Consider the following 16,904-nt stretch of genomic DNA (forward strand, 5'->3'; position numbering starts at 1 on the left):
CGACGAATGCCGAAAGCCCGGTTCCTGCATCGTTGCCATTCAGTAATGACGATCGTGCCGCAAATGGTCCGAGTATCCGGCGCGATGTTTGCGTTTGTCTCGCCGAAACGACAAATGGAATTTGCAAATACGAGATCGAAATAAAATATTAATAAAATTGGGGTGCAACACGAGGACTTCCCAGGAGGTCACCCTTTCTAGTACTACTCTCGCCCAAGCACACTTAACTTCGGAGTTCTGATGGGATCCGGTGCATTAGTGCAGGTATGATCGCACCCATTTAATTCATGCTCTCTTAGATCTTTATGCACTATCTTGCTCCCCTCCATTAATTGTTTTAGATTTGAAAAAACCGTGTATGCTGCCTTCCTCCCTTGGTAACCGTGCACAAGCTCCTACGTGAGCGGATTGTTTGCTTTTCAGATCTGCCGCACCACCGGAGAAATGCAATACTATCGCGGGGCCCACAATGCACGACGAATGCCGAAAGCCCGGTTCCTGCATCGCTGCCATTCAGTAATGACGATCGTGCCGCAAATGGTCCGAGTATCCGACGCAATGTTTCCAGTTGTCTCCCAGAAACAACAAATGGAATTTGCAAATACAAATCAAAATAAAATATTAATAAAATTGGGGTGCAACACGAGGACTTCCCAGGAGGTCACCCATGCTAGTACTACTCTTCCCAAGCACGCCTAACTTCGACGTTCTGATGGGATCCGGTGCAGTAGTGCTGGTATGATCGCACCCGTTTAATTTTTGCTCGCTTAGATCTTTATGCACTATCTTGCTCCCCTCCATTAATTGTTTTAGACTTGAAAAAACTGTGTATGCAGCCTTCCTCCCTTGGTAACCGTGCACAAGCTCCTACGTGAGCAGAGTGTTTGCTTTTCAGATATGCCGCACCCCTGGATAGATGCAATACTATCGCAGGGCCCACAATGCATGACGAATGCCAAAAGCCCGGTTCTTGCATCGTTGCCATTCAGTAATGACGATTGTGCCGCAAATGGTCCGAATATCCGACGCGTTGTTTCCAGTTGTATCGCCGAAACAACAAATGGAATTTGCAAATACTAATCAAAATAAAATATTAATAAAATTGGGGTGCAACACGAGGACTTCCTAGGAGGTCACCCATTCTAGTACTACTCTCGCCCAAGCACGCTTAACTTCGAAGTTCTGATGGGATCCGGTGCATTAGTGCTGGTATGATCGCACCCGTTTAATTCATGCTCGCTTAGATCTTTATGCACTATCTTGCTCCCCTCCATTAATTGTTTTAGATTTGAAAAAACTGTGTATGCAGCCTTCCTCCCTTGGTAACCGTGCACAAGCTCCTACGTGAGCGGATTGTTTGCTTTTCAGATCTGCCGCACCACCGGTTAAATGCAAAACTATCGCGGGGCCCACAATGCACGACGAATGCCGAAAGCCCGGTTCCTGCATCGTGGCCATTCAGTAATGACGATCGTGCCGCAAATGGTCCGAGTATCCGACGCATTGTTTCCAGTTGTCTCCCAGAAACAACAAATGGAATTTGCAAATACAAATCAAAATAAAATATTAATAAAATTGGGGTGCAACACGAGGACTTCCCAGGTGGTCACCCATGCTAGTACTACTCTCGCCCAAGCACGCTTAACTTCGAAGTTCTGATGGGATCCGGTGCACTAGTGCTTGTATGATCGCACCCGTTTAATTCATGCTCGCTTAGATCTTTATGTACTATCTTGCTCCCCTCCATTAATTGTTTTAGACTTGAAAAAACTGTGTATCTTCCTCCCTTGGTAACCGTGCACAAGCTCCTACGTAAGCAGTGTGTTTGATTTTCAGATCTGCCGCACCCCCGAATAGATGCAATACTATTGCGGGGCCCACAATGCACGACGAATGCCAAAAGCCCGGTTTTTGCACGGTTCCCATTAAGTAATGACGATCGTGCCGCAAATGGTCCGAGTATCGGGCGCGTTGTTTGCGTTTGTCTCGCCGAAACGACAAATGGAATTTGCAAATACGATATCGAAATAAAATATTAATAAAATTGGGGTGCAACACGAGGACTTCCCAGGAGGTCACCCATCCTAGTACTACTCTCGCCCAAGCACACTTAACTTCGGACTTCTGATGGGATCCGGTACATTAGTGCTGGTATGATCGCAACCGTTTAATTCATGCTCGCTTAGATCTTTATGCACTATCTTGCTCCCCTCCATTAATTGTTTTAGATTTGCAAAAAATGTGTATGCAGCCTTCCTCCCTTGGTAACCGTGCACAAGCTCCTACGTGAGCGGAGTATTTGCTTTTCAGATCTGCCGCACCTCCGGATAGATGCAATACTATCGCGGGGCCCACAATGCATGAAAAATGCCGAAAGTCCGGTTCTTGCATCGTTGCCATTCAGTAATGACGATCGTGCCGCAAATGGTCCGCGTATCCGACGCGTTGTTTCCAGTTGTATCGCCGAAACAACAAATGGAATTTGCAAATACAAATCAAAATAAAATATTAATAAAATTGGGGTGCAACACGAGGACTTCCCAGGAGGTCACCCATTCTAGTACTACTCTCGCCCAAGCACACTTAACTTCGGAGTTCTGATGGGATCCGGTGCATTAGTGCTGGTATGATCACACCCGTTTAATTCATGCTCGCTTAGATCTTTGTGCACTATCTTTCTCCCCTCCATTAATTGTTTTAGATTTGAAAAAACTGTGTATGCAGCCTTCCTCCCTTGGTAACCGTGCACAAGCTCCTACGTGAGCGGATTGTTTGCTTTTCAGATCTGCCGCACCACCGGATAAATGCAATACTATCGCGGGGCCCACAATGCACGACGAATGCCGAAAGCCCGGTTCCTGCATCGTTGCCATTCAGTAATGACGATCGTGCCGCAAATGGTCCGAGTATCCGGCGCGTTGTTTGCGTTTGTCTCGCCGAAACGACAAATGGAATTTGCAAATACGAGATCGAAATAAAATATTAATAAAATTGGGGTGCAACACGAGGACTTCCCAGGAGGTCACCCTTTCTAGTACTACTCTCGCCCAAGCACACTTAACTTCGGAGTTCTGATGGGATCCGGTGCATTAGTGCAGGTATGATCGCACCCGTTTAATTCATGCTCTCTTAGATCTTTATGCACTTTCTTGCTCCCCTCCATTAATTGTTTTAGATTTGAAAAAACCGTGTATGCTGCCTTCCTCCCTTGGTAACCGTGCACAAGCTCCTACGTGAGCGGATTGTTTGCTTTTCAGATCTGCCGCACCACCGGAGAAATGCAATACTATCGCGGGGCCCACAATGCACGACGAATGCCGAAAGCCCGGTTCCTGCATTGTTGCCATTCAGTAATGACGATCGTGCCGCAAATGGTCCGAGTATCCGACGCAATGTTTCCAGTTGTCTCCCAGAAACAACAAATGGAATTTGCAAATACAAATCAAAATAAAATATTAATAAAATTGGGGTGCAACACGAGGACTTCCCAGGAGGTCACCCATTCTAGTACTACTCTTCCCAAGCACGCCTAACTTCGAAGTTCTGATGGGATCCGGTGCAGTAGTGCTGGTATGATCGCACCCGTTTAATTTTTGCTCGCTTAGATCTTTATGCACTATCTTGCTCCCCTCCATTAATTGTTTTAGACTTGAAAAAACTGTGTATGCAGCCTTCCTCCCTTGGTAACCGTGCACAAGCTCCTACGTGAGCAGAGTGTTTGCTTTTCAGATATGCCGCACCCCTGGATAGATGCAATACTATCGCAGGGCCCACAATGCATGACGAATGCCAAAAGCCCGGTTCTTGCATCGTTGCCATTCAGTAATGACGATTGTGCCGCAAATGGTCCGAATATCCGACGCGTTGTTTCCAGTTGTATCGCCGAAGCAACAAATGGAATTTGCAAATACAAATCAAAATAAAATATTAATAAAATTGGGGTGCAACACGAGGACTTCCTAGGAGGTCACCCATTCTAGTACTACTCTCGCCCAAGCACGCTTAACTTCGAAGTTCTGATGGGATCCGGTGCATTAGTGCTGGTATGATCGCACCCGTTTAATTCATGCTCGCTTAGATCTTTATGCACTATCTTGCTCCCCTCCATTAATTGTTTTAGATTTGAAAAAACTGTGTATGCAGCCTTCCTCCCTTGGTAACCGTGCACAAGCTCCTACGTGAGCGGATTGTTTGCTTTTCAGATCTGCCGCACCACCGGTTAAATGCAATACTATCGCGGAGCCCACAATGCACGACGAATGCCGAAAGCCCGGTTCCTGCATCGTGGCCATTCAGAAATGACGATCGTGCCGCAAATGCTCCGAGTATCCGACGCATTGTTTCCAGTTGTCTCCCAGAAACAACAAATGGAATTTGCAAATACAAATCAAAATAAAATATTAATAAAATTGGGGTGCAACACGAGGACTTCCCAGGTGGTCACCCATGCTAGTACTACTCTCGCCCAAGCACGCTTAACTTCGAAGTTCTGATGGGATCCGGTGCACTAGTGCTTGTATGATCGCACCCGTTTAATTCATGCTCGCTTAGATCTTTATGTACTATCTTGCTCCCCTCCATTAATTGTTTTAGACTTGAAAAAACTGTGTATGCAGCCTTCCTCCCTTGGTAAACGTGCACAAGCTCCTACGTAAGCAGTGTGTTTGATTTTCAGATCTGCCGCACCCCCGAATAGATGCAATACTATTGCGGGGCCCACAATGCACGACGAATGCCAAAAGCCCGGTTTTTGCACGGTTCCCATTCAGTAATGACGATCGTGCCGCAAATGGTCCGAGTATCCAGCGCGTTGTTTGCGTTTGTCTCGCCGAAACGACAAATGGAATTTGCAAATACGATATCGAAATAAAATATTAATAAAATTGGGGTGCAACACGAGGACTTCCCAGGAGGTCACCCATCCTAGTACTACTCTCGCCCAAGCACACTTAACTTCGGACTTCTGATGGGATCCGGTACATTAGTGCTGGTATGATCGCACCCGTTTAATTCATGCTCGCTTAGATCTTTATGCACTATCTTGCTCCCCTCCATTAATTGTTTTAGATTTGAAAAAAATGTGTATGCAGCCTTCCTCCCTTGGTAACCGTGCACAAGCTCCTACGTGAGCGGAGTATTTGCTTTTCAGATCTGCCGCACCTCCGGATAGATGCAATACTATCGCGGGGCCCACAATGCATGAAAAATGCCGAAAGTCCGGTTCTTGCATCGTTGCCATTCAGTAATGACGATCGTGCCGCAAATGGTCCGCGTATCCGACGCGTTGTTTCCAGTTGTATCGCCGAAACAACAAATGGAATTTGCAAATACAAATCAAAATAAAATATTAATAAAATTGGGGTGCAACACGAGGACTTCCCAGGAGGTCACCCATTCTAGTACTACTCTCGCCCAAGCACACTTAACTTCGGAGTTCTGATGGGATCCGGTGCATTAGTGCTGGTATGATCACACCCGTTTAATTCATGCTCGCTTAGATCTTTGTGCACTATCTTGCTCCCCTCCATTAATTGTTTTAGATTTGAAAAAACTGTGTATGCAGCCTTCCTCCCTTGGAAACCGTGCACAAGCTCCTACGTGAGCGGATTGTTTGCTTTTCAGATCTGCCGCACCACCGGATAAATGCAATACTATCGCGGGGCCCACAAAATACATACGAATGCCGAATGCCCGGTTCCTGCATCGTTTCCATTCAGTAATGACGATCGTGCCGCAAATGGTCCGAGTATCCGAGACATTGTTTCCAGTTGTCTCCCAGAAACAACAAATGGAATTTGCAAATACAAATCAAAATAAAATATTAATAAAATTGGGGTGCAACATGAGGACTTCCCAGGAGGTCACCCATGCTACTACTACTCTCGCCCAAGCACGCTTAACTTAGGAGTTTTGATGGGATCCGGTGCATTAGTGCAGGTATGATCGCACCCGTTTAATTCATGCTCGCTTAGATCTTTATGCACTATCTTGCTCCCCTCCATTAACTGTTTTAGACTTGAAAAAACTGTGTATGCAGCCTTCCTCCCTTATTAACCGTGCACAAGCTCCTACGTGAGCAGAGTGTTTGCTTTTCAGATCTGCCGCACCGCCGGATAAATGCAATACTATCGCAGGGCCCACAATGCACGACGAATGCCAAAAGCCCGGTTTTTGCACGGTTCCCATTCAGTAATGACGATCGTGCCGCAAATGGTCCGAGTATCCGGCGCGTTGTTTGCGTTTGTCTCGCCGAAACGACAAATGGAATTTGCAAATACGATATCGAAATTAAATATTAATAACATTGGGGTGCAACACGAGGACTTCCCAGGAGGTCACCCATTCTAGTACTACTCTCGCCCAAGCACACTTAACTTCGGAGTTCTGATGGGATCCGGTGCATTAGTGCTGGTATGATCGCACCCGTTTAATTCATGCTCGCTTAGATCTTTATGAACTATCTTGCTCCCCTCCATTAATTGTTTTAGATTTGAAAAAACTGTGTATGCAGCCTTCCTCCCTTGGTTACCGTGCACAAGCTCCTACGTGAGCGGATTGTTTGTTTTTCAGATCTGCCGCACCACCGGATAAATGCAATACTATCGTGGGGCCCACAATGCACGACGAATGCCGAAAGCCCGGTTCCTGCATCGTTGCCATTCAATAATGACGATCATGTCGCAAATGGTCCGAGTATCCGACGCATTGTTTCCAGTTGTCTCCCAGAAACAACAAATGGAATTTGCAAATACAAATCAAAATAAAATATTAATAAAATTGGGGTGCAACACGAGGACTTCCCAGGAGGTCACCCATCCTAGTACTACTCTCGCCCAAGCACGCATAACTTCGGAGTTCTGATGGATCCGGTGCATTAGTGCTGGTATGATCGCACCCGTTTAATTCATGTTCGCTTACATCTTTATGCACTATCTTGCTCCCCTCCATTAATTGTTTTAGACTTGAAAAAACTGTGTATGCAGCCTTCCTCCCTTGGTAACCGTCCACAAGCTCCTACGTGAGCAGAGTGTTTGCTTTTCAGATCTGCCGCACCCCCGGATAGATGCAATACTATCGCGGGGCCCACAATGCACGACGAATGCCAGAAGCCCGGTTCTTGCATCGTTGCCATTCCGTAATGACGATCGTGCCGCAAATGGTCCGAGTATCCGACGCGTTGTTTCCAGTTGTATCGCCGAAACAACAAATGGAATTTGCAAATACAAATCAAAATAAAATATTAATAAAATTGGGGTGCAACACGAGGACTTCCAAGGAGGTCACCCATTCTAGTACTACTCTCGCCCAAGCACACTTAACTTCGGAGTTCTAATGGGATCCGGTGCATTAGTGCAGGTATGATCGAACCCGTTTAATTCATGCTCGCTTAGATCTTTATGCACTATCTTGCTCCCCTCCATTAATTGTTTTAGATTTGAAAAAACTGTGTATGCAGCCTTCCTCCCTTGGTAACCGTGCACAAGCTCCTACGTGAGCGGATTGTTTGCTTTTCAGATCTGCCGCACCACCGGATAAATGCAATACTATCGCGGGGCCCACAATGCACGACGAATGCCGAAAGCCCGGTTCCTGCATCGTTGCCATTCAGTAATGACGATCGTGCCGCAAATGGTCCGAGTATCCGGCGCGTTGTTTGCGTTTGTCTCGCCGAAACGACAAATGGAATTTGCAAATACGAGATCGAAATAAAATATTAATATAATTGGGGTGCAACACGAGGACTTCCCAGGAGGTCACCCTTTCTAGTACTACTCTCGCCCAGGCACACTTAACTTCGGAGTTCTGATGGGATCCGGTGCATTAGTGCTGGTATGATCGCACCCGTTTAATTCATGCTCGCTTAGATCTTTATGCACTATCTTGCTCCCCTCCATTAATTGTTTTAGATTTGAAAAAACTGTGTATGCAGCCTTCCTCCCTTGGTAACCGTGCACAAGCTCCTACGTGAGCGGATTGTTTGCTTTTCAGATCTGCCGCACCACCGGATAAATGCAATACTATCGCGGGGCCCACAATGCACGACGAATGCCGAAAGCCCGGTTCCTGCATCGTTACCATTCAGTAATTACGATCGTGCCGCAAATGGTCCGAGTATCCGGCGCGTTGTTTGCGTTTGTCTCGCCGAAACGACAAATGGAATTTGCAAATACGAGATCGAAATAAAATATTAATAAAATTGGGGTGCAACACGAGGACTTCCCAGGAGGTCACCCTTTCTAGTACTACTCTCGCCCAAGCACACTTAACTTCGGAGTTCTGATGGGATCCGGTGCATTAGTGCAGGTATGATCGCACCCGTTTAATTCATGCTCGCTTAGATCTTTATGCACTATCTTGCTCCCCTCCATTAATTGTTTTAGATTTGAAAAAACTGTGTATGCAGCCTTCCTCCCTTGGTAACCGTGCACAAGCTCCTACGTGAGCGGATTGTTTGCTTTTCAGATCTGCCGCACCACCGGAGAAATGCAATACTATCGCGGGGCCCACAATGCACGACGAATGCCGAAAGCCCGGTTCCTGCATCGTGGCCATTCAGAAATGACGATCGTGCCGCAAATGGTCCGAGTATCCGACGCATTGTTTCCAGTTGTCTCCCAGAAACAACAAATGGAATTTGCAAATACAAATCAAAATAAAATATTAATAAAATTGGGGTGCAACACGAGGACTTCCCAGGTGGTCACCCATGCTAGTACTACTCTCGCCCAAGCACGCTTAACTTCGAAGTTCTGATGGGATCCGGTGCACTAGTGCTTGTATGATCGCACCCGTTTAATTCATGCTCGCTTAGATCTTTATGTACTATCTTGCTCCCCTCCATTAATTGTTTTAAACTTGAAAAAACTGTGTATGCAGCCTTCCTCCCTTGGTAACCGTGCACAAGCTTCTACGTAAGCAGTGTGTTTGATTTTCAGATCTGCCGCACCCCCGAATAGATGCAATACTATCGCGGGGCCCACAATGCACGACGAATGCCAAAAGCCCGGTTTTTGCACGGTTCCCATTCAGTAATGATGATCGTGCCGCAAATGGTCCGAGTATCCGACGCGTTGTTTGCGTTTGTCTCGCCGAAACGACAAATGGAATTTGCAAATACGATATCGAAATAAAATATTAATAAAATTGGGGTGCAACACGAGGACTTCCCAGGAGGTCACCCATCCTACTACTACTCTCGCCCAAGCACACTTAACTTCGGACTTCTGATGGGATCCGGTACATTAGTGTTGGTATGATCGCACCCGTTTAATTCATGCTCGCTTAGATCTTTATGCACTATCTTGCTCCCCTCCATTAATTGTTTTAGATTTGAAAAAAATGTGTATGCAGCCTTCCTCCCTTGGTAACCGTGCACAAGCTCCTACGTGAGCGGAGTATTTGCTTTTCAGATCTGCCGCACCTCCGGATAGATGCAATACTATCGCGGGGCCCACAATGCTTGAAAAATGCCGAAAGTCCGGTTCTTGCATCGCTGCCATTCAGTAATGACGATCGTGCCGCAAATGGTCCGCGTATCCGACGCGTTGTTTCCAGTTGTATCGCCGAAACAACCAATGGAATTTGCAAATACAAATCAAAATAAAATATTAATAAAATTGGGGTGCAACACGAGGACTTCCCAGGAGGTCACCCATTCTAGTACTACTCTCGCCCAAGCACACTTAACTTCGGAGTTCTGATGGGATCCGGTGCATTAGTGCTGGAATGATCACACCCGTTTAATTCATGCTCGCTTAGATCTTTGTGCATTATTTTGCTCCCCTCCATTAATTGTTTTAGATTTGAAAAAACTGTGTATGCAGCCTTCCTCCCTTGGAAACCGTGCACAAGCTCCTACGTGAGCGGATTGTTTGCTTTTCAGATCTGCCGCACCACCGGATAAATGCAATACTATCGCGGGGCCCACAATACACGACGAATGCCGAATGCCCGGTTCCTGCATCGTTGCCATTCAGTAATGACGATCGTGCCGCAAATGGTCCGAGTATCCGAGACATTGTTTCCAGTTGTCTCCCAGAAACAACAAATGGAATTTGCAAATACAAATCAAAATAAAATATTAATAAAATTGGGGTGCAACACGAGGACTTCCCAGGAGGTCACCCATCCTACTACTACTCTCGCCCAAGCACGCTTAACTTAGGAGTTTTGATGGGATCCGGTGCATTAGTGCTGGTATGATCGCACCCGTTTAATTCATGCTCGTTTAGATCTTTATGCACTATCTTGCTCCCCTCCATTAACTGTTTTAGACTTGAAAAAACTGTGTATGCAGCCTTCCTCCCTTGGTAACCGTGCACAAGCTCCTACGTGAGCAGAGTGTTTGCTTTTCAGATCTGCCGCACCGCCGGATAAATGCAATACTATCGCAGGGCCCACAATGCACGACGAATGCCAAAAGCCCGGTTTTTGCACGGTTCCCATTCAGTAATGACGATCGTGCCGCAAATGGTCCGAGTATCCGGCGCGTTGTTTGCGTTTGTCTCGCCGAAACGACAAATGGAATTTGCAAATACGATATCGAAATTAAATATTAATAAAATTGGGGTGCAACACGAGGACTTCCCAGGAGGTCACCCATTCTAGTACTACTCTCGCCCAAGCACACTTAACTTCGGAGTTCTGATGGGATCCGGTGCATTAGTGCTGGTATGATCGCACCCGTTTAATTCATGCTCGCTTGGATCTTTATGAACTATCTTGCTCCCCTCCATTAATTGTTTTAGATTTGAAAAAACTGTGTATGCAGCCTTCCTCCCTTGGTTACCGTGCACAAGCTCCTACGTGAGCGGATTGTTTGCTTTTCAGATCTGCCGCACCACCGGATAAATGCAATACTATCGTGGGGCCCACAATGCACGACGAATGCCGAAAGCCCGGTTCCTGCATCGTTGCCATTCAATAATGACGATCATGTCGCAAATGGTCCGAGTATCCGACGCATTGTTTCCAGTTGTCTCCCAGAAACAACAAATGGAATTTGCAAATACAAATCAAAATAAAATATTAATAAAATTGGGGTGCAACACGAGGACTTCCCAGGAGGTCACCCATTCTAGTACTACTCTCGCCCAAGCACACTTAACTTCGGAGTTCTGATGGGATCCAGTGCATTAGTGCAGGTATGATCGCACCCGTTTAATTCATGCTCGCTTAGATCTTTATGCACTATCTTGCTCCCCTCCATTAATTGTTTTAGATTTGAAAAAACTGTGTATGCAGCCTTCCTCCCTTGGTAACCGTGCACAAGCTCCTACGTGAGCAGATTGTTTGCTTTTCAGTTCTGCCGCACCACCGGATAAATGCAATACTATCGCGGGGCCCACAATGCACGACGAATGCCGAAAGCCCGGTTCCTACATCGTTGCCATTCAGTAATGACGATCGTGCCACAAATGGTCCGAGTATCCGACGCATTGTTTCCAGTTGTCTCCCAGAAACAACAAATGGAATTTGCAAATACAAATCAAAATAAAATATTAATAAAATTGGGGTGCAACACGAGGACTTCCCAGGAGGTCACCCATCCTAGTACTACTCTCACCCAAGCACGCATAACTTCGGAGTTCTGATGGATCCGGTGCATTAGTGCTGGTATGATCGCACCCGTTTAATTCATGTTCGCTTAGATCTTTATGCACTATCTTGCTCCCCTCCATTAATTGTTTTAGACTTGAAAAAACTGTGTATGCAGCCTTCCTCCCTTGGTAACCGTCCACAAGCTCCTACGTGAGCAGTGTTTGCTTTTCAGATCAGCCGCACCCCCGGATAGATGCAATACTATCGCGGGGCTCACAATGCACGACGAATGCCAGAAGCCCGGTTCTTGCATCGTTGCCATTCCGTAATGACGATCGTGCCGCAAATGGTCCGAGTATCCGACGCGTTGTTTCCAGTTGTATCGCCGAAACAACAAATGGAATTTGCAAATACAAATCAAAATAAAATATTAATAAAATTGGGGTGCAACACGAGGACTTCCAAGGAGGTCACCCATTCTAGTACTACACTCGCCCAAGCCCACTTAACTTCGGAGTTCTAATGGGATCCGGTGCATTAGTGCAGGTATGATCGCACCCGTTTAATTCATGCTCGCTTAGATCTTTATGCACTATCTTGCTCCCCTCCATTAATTGTTTTAGATTTGAAAAAACTGTGTATGCAGCCTTCCTCCCTTGGTAACCGTGCACAAGCTCCTACGTGAGCGGATTGTTTGCTTTTCAGATCTGCCGCACCACCGGATAAATGCAATACTATCGCGGGGCCCACAATGCACGACGAATGCCGAAAGCCCGGTTCCTGCATCGTTGCCATTCAGTAATGACGATCGTGCCGCAAATGGTCCGAGTATCCAACGCATTGTTTCCAGTTGTCTCCCAGAAACAACAAATGGAATTTGCAAATACAAATCAAAATAAAATATTAATAAAATTGGGGTGCAACACGAGGACTTCACAGGAGGTCACCCATCCTAGTACTACTCTCGCCCAAGCACACTTAACTTCGGAGTTCTGATGGGATCCGGTGCATTAGTGCTGGTATGATCGCACCCGTTTAATTCATGCTCGCTTAGATCTTTATGCACTATCTTGCTCCCCTCCATTAATTGTTTAAGACTTGAAAAAACTGTGTATGCAGCCTTCCTCCCTTGGTAACCGTGCACAAGCTCCTACGTGAGCAGAGTGTTTGCTTTTCAGATCTGCCGCACCCCCGGATAGATGCAATACTATCGCAGGGCCCACAATGCATGACGAATGCCAAAAGCCCGGTTCTTGCATCGTTGCCATTCAGTAATGACGATCGTGCCGCAAATGGTCCGAATATCCGACGCGTTGTTTCCAGTTGTATCGCCGAAACAACAAATGGAATTTGCAAATACAAATCAAAATAAAATATTAATAAAATTGGGGTGCAACACGAGGACTTCTTAGGAGGTCACCCATTCTAGTACTACTCTCGCCCAAGCACGCTTAACTTCGAAGTTCTGATGGGATCCGGTGCATTAGTGCTGGTATGATCGCACCCGTTTAATTCATGCTCGCTTAGATCTTTATGCACTATCTTGCTCCCCTCCATTAATTGTTTTAGATTTGAAAAAACTGTGTATGCAGCCTTCCTCCCTTGGTAACCGTGCACAAGCTCCTACGTGAGCGGATTGTTTGTTTTTCAGATCTGCCGCACCACCGGATAAATGCAATACTATCGCGGGGCCCACAATGCACGACGAATTCCGAAAGCCCGGTTCCTGCATCGTTGCCATTCAGTAATGACGATCGTGCCGCAAATGGTCCGAGTATCCGACGCATTGTTTCCAGTTGTCTCCCAGAAACAACAAATGGAATTTGCAAATACAAATCAAAATAAAATATTAATAAAATTGGGGTGCAACACGAGGACTTCCCAGGTGGTCACCCATGCTAGTACTACTCTCGCCCAAGCACGCTTAACTTCGAAGTTCTGATGGGATCCGGTGCACTAGTGCTTGTATGATCGCACCCGCTTAATTCATGCTCGCTTAGATCTTTATGCACTATCTTGCTCCCCTCCATTAATTGTTTTAGACTTGAAAAAACTGTGTATGCAGCCTTCCTCCCTTGGTAACCGTGCACAAGCTCCTACGTGAGCAGAGTGTTTGTTTTTCAGATCTGCCGCACCCCCGGATAGATGCAATACTATCGCGGGGCCCACAATGCACGACGAATGCCAAAAGCCCGGTTCTTGCATCGTTGCCATTCCGTAATGACGGTCGTACCGCAAATGGTCCGAGTATCCGACGCGTTGTTTCCAGTTGTATCGCCGAAACAACAAATGGAATTTGCAAATACAAATCAAAATAAAATATTAATAAAATTGGGGTGCAACACGAGGACTTCCAAGGAGGTCACCCATTCTAGTACTACTCTCGCCCAAGCACACTTAACTTCGGAGTTCTGATGGGATCCAGTGCATTAGTGCAGGTATGATCGCACCCGTTTAATTCATGCTCGCTTAGATCTTTATGCCCTATCTTGCTCCCCTCCATTAATTGTTTTAGACTTGAAAAAACTGTGTATGCAGCCTTCCTCCCTTGGTAACCGTGCACAAGCTCCTACGTGAGCAGAGTGTTTGCTTTTCAGATCTGCCGCACCCCCGGATCGATGCAATACTATCGCGGGGCCCACAATGCACGACGAATGCCAAAAGCCCGGTTCTTGCATCGTTGCCATTCCGTAATTACGATCGTGCCGCAAATGGTCCGAGTATCCGACGCGTTGTTTCCAGTTGTATCGCCGAAACAACAAATGGAATTTGCAAATACAAATCAAAATAAAATATTAATAAAATTGGGGTGCAACATGAGGACTTCCAAGGAGGTCACCCATTCTAGTACTACTCTCGCCCAAGCACACTTAACTTCGGAGTTCTGATGGGATCCGGTGCATTAGTGCAGGTATGATCGCACCCGTTTAATTCATGCTCGTTTAGATCTTTATGCACTATCTTGCTCCCCTCCATTAATTGTTTTAGATTTGAAAAAACTGTGTATGCAGCCTTCCTCCCTTGGTAACCGTGCACAAGCTCCTACGTGAGCGGATTGTTTGCTTTTCAGATTTGCCGCACCACCGGATAAATTCAATACTATCGCGGGGCCCACAATGCACGACGAAGGCCGAAAGCCCGGTTCCTGCATCGTTGCCATTCAGTAATGACGATCGTGCCGCAAATGGTCCGAGTATCCGGCGCGTTGTTTGCGTTTGTCTCGCCGAAACGACAAATGGAATTTGCAAATACGATATCGAAATAAAATATTAATAAAATTGGGGTGCAACACGAGGACTTCCCAGGAGGTCACCCTTTCTAGTACTACTCTCGCCCAAGCACACTTAACTTCGGAGTTCTGATGGGATCCGGTGCATTAGTGCTGGTATGATCGCACCCGTTTAATTCATGCTCGCTTAGATCTTTATGCACTATCTTGCTCCCCTCCATTAATTGTTTTAGATTTGAAAAAACTGTGTTTGCAGCCTTCCTCCCTTGGTAACCGTGCACAAGCTCCTACGTGAGCGGTTGTTTGCTTTTCAGATCTGCCGCACCACCGGATAAATGCAATACTATCACGGGGCCCACAATGCACGACGAAGGCCGAAAGCCCGGTTCCTGCATCGTTGCCATTCAGTAAGGACGATCGTGTCGCAAATGGTCCGAGTATCCGACGCATTGTTTCCAGTTGTCTCCCAGAAACAACAAATGGAATTTGCAAATACAAATCAAAATAAAATATTAATAAAATTGGGGTGCAACACGAGGACTTCCCAGGAGGTCACCCAACCTAGTACTACTCTCGACCAATCACGCTTAACATCGGAGTTATAATGGGATCCGGTGCATTAGTGCTGGTATGATCGCACCCGTTTAATTCATGCTCGCTTAGATCTTTATGCACTATCTTGCTCCCCTCCATTAATTGTTTTAGATTTGAAAAAACTATGTATGCAGCCTTCCTCCCTTGGTAACCGTGCACAAGCTCCTACGTGAGCAGAGTGTTTGTTTTTCAGATCTGCCGCACCCCCGGATAGATGCAATACTATCGCGGGGCCCACAATGCACGACGAATGCCAAAAGCCCGGTTCTTGCATCGTTGCCATTCCGTAATGACGATCGTACCGCAAATGGTCCGAGTATCCGACGCGTTGTTTCCAGTTGTATCGCCGAAACAACAAATGGAATTTGCAAATACAAATGAAAATAAAATATTAATAAAATTGGGGTGCAACACGAGGACTTCCAAGGAGGTCACCCATTCTAGTACTACTCTCGCCCAAGCACACTTAACTTCGGAGTTCTGATGGGATCCAGTGCATTAGTGCAGGTATGATCGCACCCGTTTAATTCATGCTCGCTTAGATCTTTATGCACTATCTTGCTCCCCTCCATTAATTGTTTTAGACTTGAAAAAACTGTGTATGCAGCCTTCCTCCCTTGGTAACCGTGCACAAGCTCCTACGTGAGCAGAGTGTTTGCTTTTCAGATCTGCCGCATCCCCGGATAGATGCAATACTATCGCGGGGCCCACAATGCACGACGAATGCCAAAAGCCCGGTTCTTGCATCGTTGCCATTCCGTAATTACGATCGTGCCGCAAATGGTCCGAGTATCCGACGCGTTGTTTCCAGTTGTATCGCCGAAACAACAAATGGAATTTGCAAATACAAATCAAAATAAAATATTAATAAAATTGGGGTGCAACATGAGGACTTCCAAGGAGGTCACCCATTCTAGTACTACTCTCGCCCAAGCACACTTAACTTCGGAGTTCTGATGGGATCCGGTGCATTAGTGCAGGTATGATCGCACCCGTTTAATTCATGCTCGTTTAGATCTTTATGCACTATCTTGCTCCCCTCCATTAATTGTTTTAGATTTGAAAAAACTGTGTATGCAGCCTTCCTCCCTTGGTAACCGTGCACAAGCTCCTACGTGAGCGGATTGTTTGCTTTTCAGATTTGCCGCACCACCGGATAAATTCAATACTATCGCGGGGCCCACAATGCACGACGAAGGCCGAAAGCCCGGTTCCTGCATCGTTGCCATTCAGTAATGACGATCGTGCCGCAAATGGTCCGAGTATCCGGCGCGTTGTTTGCGTTTGTCTCGCCGAAACGACAAATGGAATTTGCAAATACGATATCGAAATAAAATATTAATAAAATTGGGGTGCAACACGAGGACTTCCCAGGAGGTCACCCTTTCTAGTACTACTCTCGCCCAAGCACACTTAACTTCGGAGTTCTGATGGGATCCGGTGCATTAGTGCTGGTATGATCGCACCCGTTTAATTCATGCTCGCTTAGATCTTTATGCACTATCTTGCTCCCCTCCATTAATTGTTTTAGATTTGAAAA

General features: G+C 46.2%; 29 non-coding genes and 7 pseudogenes across 29 annotated transcripts; all 36 read right to left on the reverse strand.

The window, feature by feature from the left end:
* Positions 1-159: 159 nt before the first annotated feature.
* On the reverse strand, positions 160-278 carry LOC148799357 (5S ribosomal RNA). The gene has a single exon (XR_016073635.1). It is a non-coding gene; the product is annotated as a 5S ribosomal RNA (ribosomal RNA).
* A 354-nt stretch (positions 279-632) lies between these two features.
* Positions 633-750, reverse strand: LOC148799358 (5S ribosomal RNA; annotated as a pseudogene).
* A 354-nt stretch (positions 751-1,104) lies between these two features.
* On the reverse strand, positions 1,105-1,223 carry LOC148799359 (5S ribosomal RNA). Its single transcript, XR_016074960.1, has one exon. It is a non-coding gene; the product is annotated as a 5S ribosomal RNA (ribosomal RNA).
* Positions 1,224-1,577: 354 nt separating this feature from the next.
* On the reverse strand, positions 1,578-1,696 carry LOC148799360 (5S ribosomal RNA). The gene has a single exon (XR_016070499.1). It is a non-coding gene; the product is annotated as a 5S ribosomal RNA (ribosomal RNA).
* Positions 1,697-2,046: 350 nt separating this feature from the next.
* Positions 2,047-2,165, reverse strand: LOC148799361 (5S ribosomal RNA). Its single transcript, XR_016070088.1, has one exon. It is a non-coding gene; the product is annotated as a 5S ribosomal RNA (ribosomal RNA).
* A 354-nt stretch (positions 2,166-2,519) lies between these two features.
* LOC148799362 (5S ribosomal RNA) lies at positions 2,520-2,638 on the reverse strand. Its single transcript, XR_016072280.1, has one exon. It is a non-coding gene; the product is annotated as a 5S ribosomal RNA (ribosomal RNA).
* A 355-nt stretch (positions 2,639-2,993) lies between these two features.
* On the reverse strand, positions 2,994-3,112 carry LOC148799363 (5S ribosomal RNA). Its single transcript, XR_016073636.1, has one exon. It is a non-coding gene; the product is annotated as a 5S ribosomal RNA (ribosomal RNA).
* A 354-nt stretch (positions 3,113-3,466) lies between these two features.
* Positions 3,467-3,584, reverse strand: LOC148799364 (5S ribosomal RNA; annotated as a pseudogene).
* A 354-nt stretch (positions 3,585-3,938) lies between these two features.
* Positions 3,939-4,057, reverse strand: LOC148799365 (5S ribosomal RNA). The gene has a single exon (XR_016074961.1). It is a non-coding gene; the product is annotated as a 5S ribosomal RNA (ribosomal RNA).
* Positions 4,058-4,411: 354 nt separating this feature from the next.
* Positions 4,412-4,530, reverse strand: LOC148799366 (5S ribosomal RNA). Its single transcript, XR_016070500.1, has one exon. It is a non-coding gene; the product is annotated as a 5S ribosomal RNA (ribosomal RNA).
* A 355-nt stretch (positions 4,531-4,885) lies between these two features.
* LOC148799367 (5S ribosomal RNA) lies at positions 4,886-5,004 on the reverse strand. The gene has a single exon (XR_016075668.1). It is a non-coding gene; the product is annotated as a 5S ribosomal RNA (ribosomal RNA).
* Positions 5,005-5,358: 354 nt separating this feature from the next.
* On the reverse strand, positions 5,359-5,477 carry LOC148799368 (5S ribosomal RNA). The gene has a single exon (XR_016072281.1). It is a non-coding gene; the product is annotated as a 5S ribosomal RNA (ribosomal RNA).
* A 355-nt stretch (positions 5,478-5,832) lies between these two features.
* Positions 5,833-5,951, reverse strand: LOC148799369 (5S ribosomal RNA; annotated as a pseudogene).
* Positions 5,952-6,306: 355 nt separating this feature from the next.
* Positions 6,307-6,425, reverse strand: LOC148799370 (5S ribosomal RNA). Its single transcript, XR_016071632.1, has one exon. It is a non-coding gene; the product is annotated as a 5S ribosomal RNA (ribosomal RNA).
* A 354-nt stretch (positions 6,426-6,779) lies between these two features.
* On the reverse strand, positions 6,780-6,897 carry LOC148799371 (5S ribosomal RNA). The gene has a single exon (XR_016070369.1). It is a non-coding gene; the product is annotated as a 5S ribosomal RNA (ribosomal RNA).
* A 354-nt stretch (positions 6,898-7,251) lies between these two features.
* Positions 7,252-7,370, reverse strand: LOC148799372 (5S ribosomal RNA; annotated as a pseudogene).
* A 355-nt stretch (positions 7,371-7,725) lies between these two features.
* Positions 7,726-7,844, reverse strand: LOC148799373 (5S ribosomal RNA). The gene has a single exon (XR_016073332.1). It is a non-coding gene; the product is annotated as a 5S ribosomal RNA (ribosomal RNA).
* Positions 7,845-8,199: 355 nt separating this feature from the next.
* On the reverse strand, positions 8,200-8,318 carry LOC148799374 (5S ribosomal RNA). Its single transcript, XR_016073637.1, has one exon. It is a non-coding gene; the product is annotated as a 5S ribosomal RNA (ribosomal RNA).
* A 354-nt stretch (positions 8,319-8,672) lies between these two features.
* Positions 8,673-8,791, reverse strand: LOC148799375 (5S ribosomal RNA). Its single transcript, XR_016070501.1, has one exon. It is a non-coding gene; the product is annotated as a 5S ribosomal RNA (ribosomal RNA).
* A 355-nt stretch (positions 8,792-9,146) lies between these two features.
* On the reverse strand, positions 9,147-9,265 carry LOC148799376 (5S ribosomal RNA; annotated as a pseudogene).
* A 354-nt stretch (positions 9,266-9,619) lies between these two features.
* On the reverse strand, positions 9,620-9,738 carry LOC148799377 (5S ribosomal RNA). Its single transcript, XR_016074399.1, has one exon. It is a non-coding gene; the product is annotated as a 5S ribosomal RNA (ribosomal RNA).
* Positions 9,739-10,092: 354 nt separating this feature from the next.
* On the reverse strand, positions 10,093-10,211 carry LOC148799378 (5S ribosomal RNA). The gene has a single exon (XR_016070360.1). It is a non-coding gene; the product is annotated as a 5S ribosomal RNA (ribosomal RNA).
* Positions 10,212-10,566: 355 nt separating this feature from the next.
* On the reverse strand, positions 10,567-10,685 carry LOC148799379 (5S ribosomal RNA). Its single transcript, XR_016071633.1, has one exon. It is a non-coding gene; the product is annotated as a 5S ribosomal RNA (ribosomal RNA).
* Positions 10,686-11,039: 354 nt separating this feature from the next.
* LOC148799380 (5S ribosomal RNA) lies at positions 11,040-11,158 on the reverse strand. The gene has a single exon (XR_016073730.1). It is a non-coding gene; the product is annotated as a 5S ribosomal RNA (ribosomal RNA).
* A 354-nt stretch (positions 11,159-11,512) lies between these two features.
* On the reverse strand, positions 11,513-11,630 carry LOC148799381 (5S ribosomal RNA; annotated as a pseudogene).
* A 352-nt stretch (positions 11,631-11,982) lies between these two features.
* LOC148799382 (5S ribosomal RNA) lies at positions 11,983-12,101 on the reverse strand. Its single transcript, XR_016070568.1, has one exon. It is a non-coding gene; the product is annotated as a 5S ribosomal RNA (ribosomal RNA).
* Positions 12,102-12,455: 354 nt separating this feature from the next.
* LOC148799383 (5S ribosomal RNA) lies at positions 12,456-12,574 on the reverse strand. Its single transcript, XR_016071996.1, has one exon. It is a non-coding gene; the product is annotated as a 5S ribosomal RNA (ribosomal RNA).
* Positions 12,575-12,928: 354 nt separating this feature from the next.
* LOC148799384 (5S ribosomal RNA) lies at positions 12,929-13,047 on the reverse strand. The gene has a single exon (XR_016075212.1). It is a non-coding gene; the product is annotated as a 5S ribosomal RNA (ribosomal RNA).
* A 354-nt stretch (positions 13,048-13,401) lies between these two features.
* On the reverse strand, positions 13,402-13,520 carry LOC148799385 (5S ribosomal RNA). Its single transcript, XR_016070502.1, has one exon. It is a non-coding gene; the product is annotated as a 5S ribosomal RNA (ribosomal RNA).
* Positions 13,521-13,874: 354 nt separating this feature from the next.
* LOC148799386 (5S ribosomal RNA) lies at positions 13,875-13,993 on the reverse strand. Its single transcript, XR_016069096.1, has one exon. It is a non-coding gene; the product is annotated as a 5S ribosomal RNA (ribosomal RNA).
* A 354-nt stretch (positions 13,994-14,347) lies between these two features.
* On the reverse strand, positions 14,348-14,466 carry LOC148799387 (5S ribosomal RNA). The gene has a single exon (XR_016070067.1). It is a non-coding gene; the product is annotated as a 5S ribosomal RNA (ribosomal RNA).
* Positions 14,467-14,821: 355 nt separating this feature from the next.
* LOC148799388 (5S ribosomal RNA) lies at positions 14,822-14,940 on the reverse strand. The gene has a single exon (XR_016073063.1). It is a non-coding gene; the product is annotated as a 5S ribosomal RNA (ribosomal RNA).
* A 353-nt stretch (positions 14,941-15,293) lies between these two features.
* On the reverse strand, positions 15,294-15,412 carry LOC148799389 (5S ribosomal RNA; annotated as a pseudogene).
* A 354-nt stretch (positions 15,413-15,766) lies between these two features.
* On the reverse strand, positions 15,767-15,885 carry LOC148799390 (5S ribosomal RNA). Its single transcript, XR_016069097.1, has one exon. It is a non-coding gene; the product is annotated as a 5S ribosomal RNA (ribosomal RNA).
* A 354-nt stretch (positions 15,886-16,239) lies between these two features.
* On the reverse strand, positions 16,240-16,358 carry LOC148799391 (5S ribosomal RNA). The gene has a single exon (XR_016070068.1). It is a non-coding gene; the product is annotated as a 5S ribosomal RNA (ribosomal RNA).
* A 355-nt stretch (positions 16,359-16,713) lies between these two features.
* LOC148799392 (5S ribosomal RNA) lies at positions 16,714-16,832 on the reverse strand. Its single transcript, XR_016073064.1, has one exon. It is a non-coding gene; the product is annotated as a 5S ribosomal RNA (ribosomal RNA).
* Positions 16,833-16,904: the final 72 nt, after the last annotated feature.

The sequence above is a fragment of the Nelumbo nucifera genome, chromosome 4 (genome assembly GCF_055504915.1).
Source record: "Nelumbo nucifera cultivar China Antique chromosome 4, China Antique-T2T, whole genome shotgun sequence".
Classification (NCBI taxonomy): domain Eukaryota; kingdom Viridiplantae; phylum Streptophyta; class Magnoliopsida; order Proteales; family Nelumbonaceae; genus Nelumbo; species Nelumbo nucifera.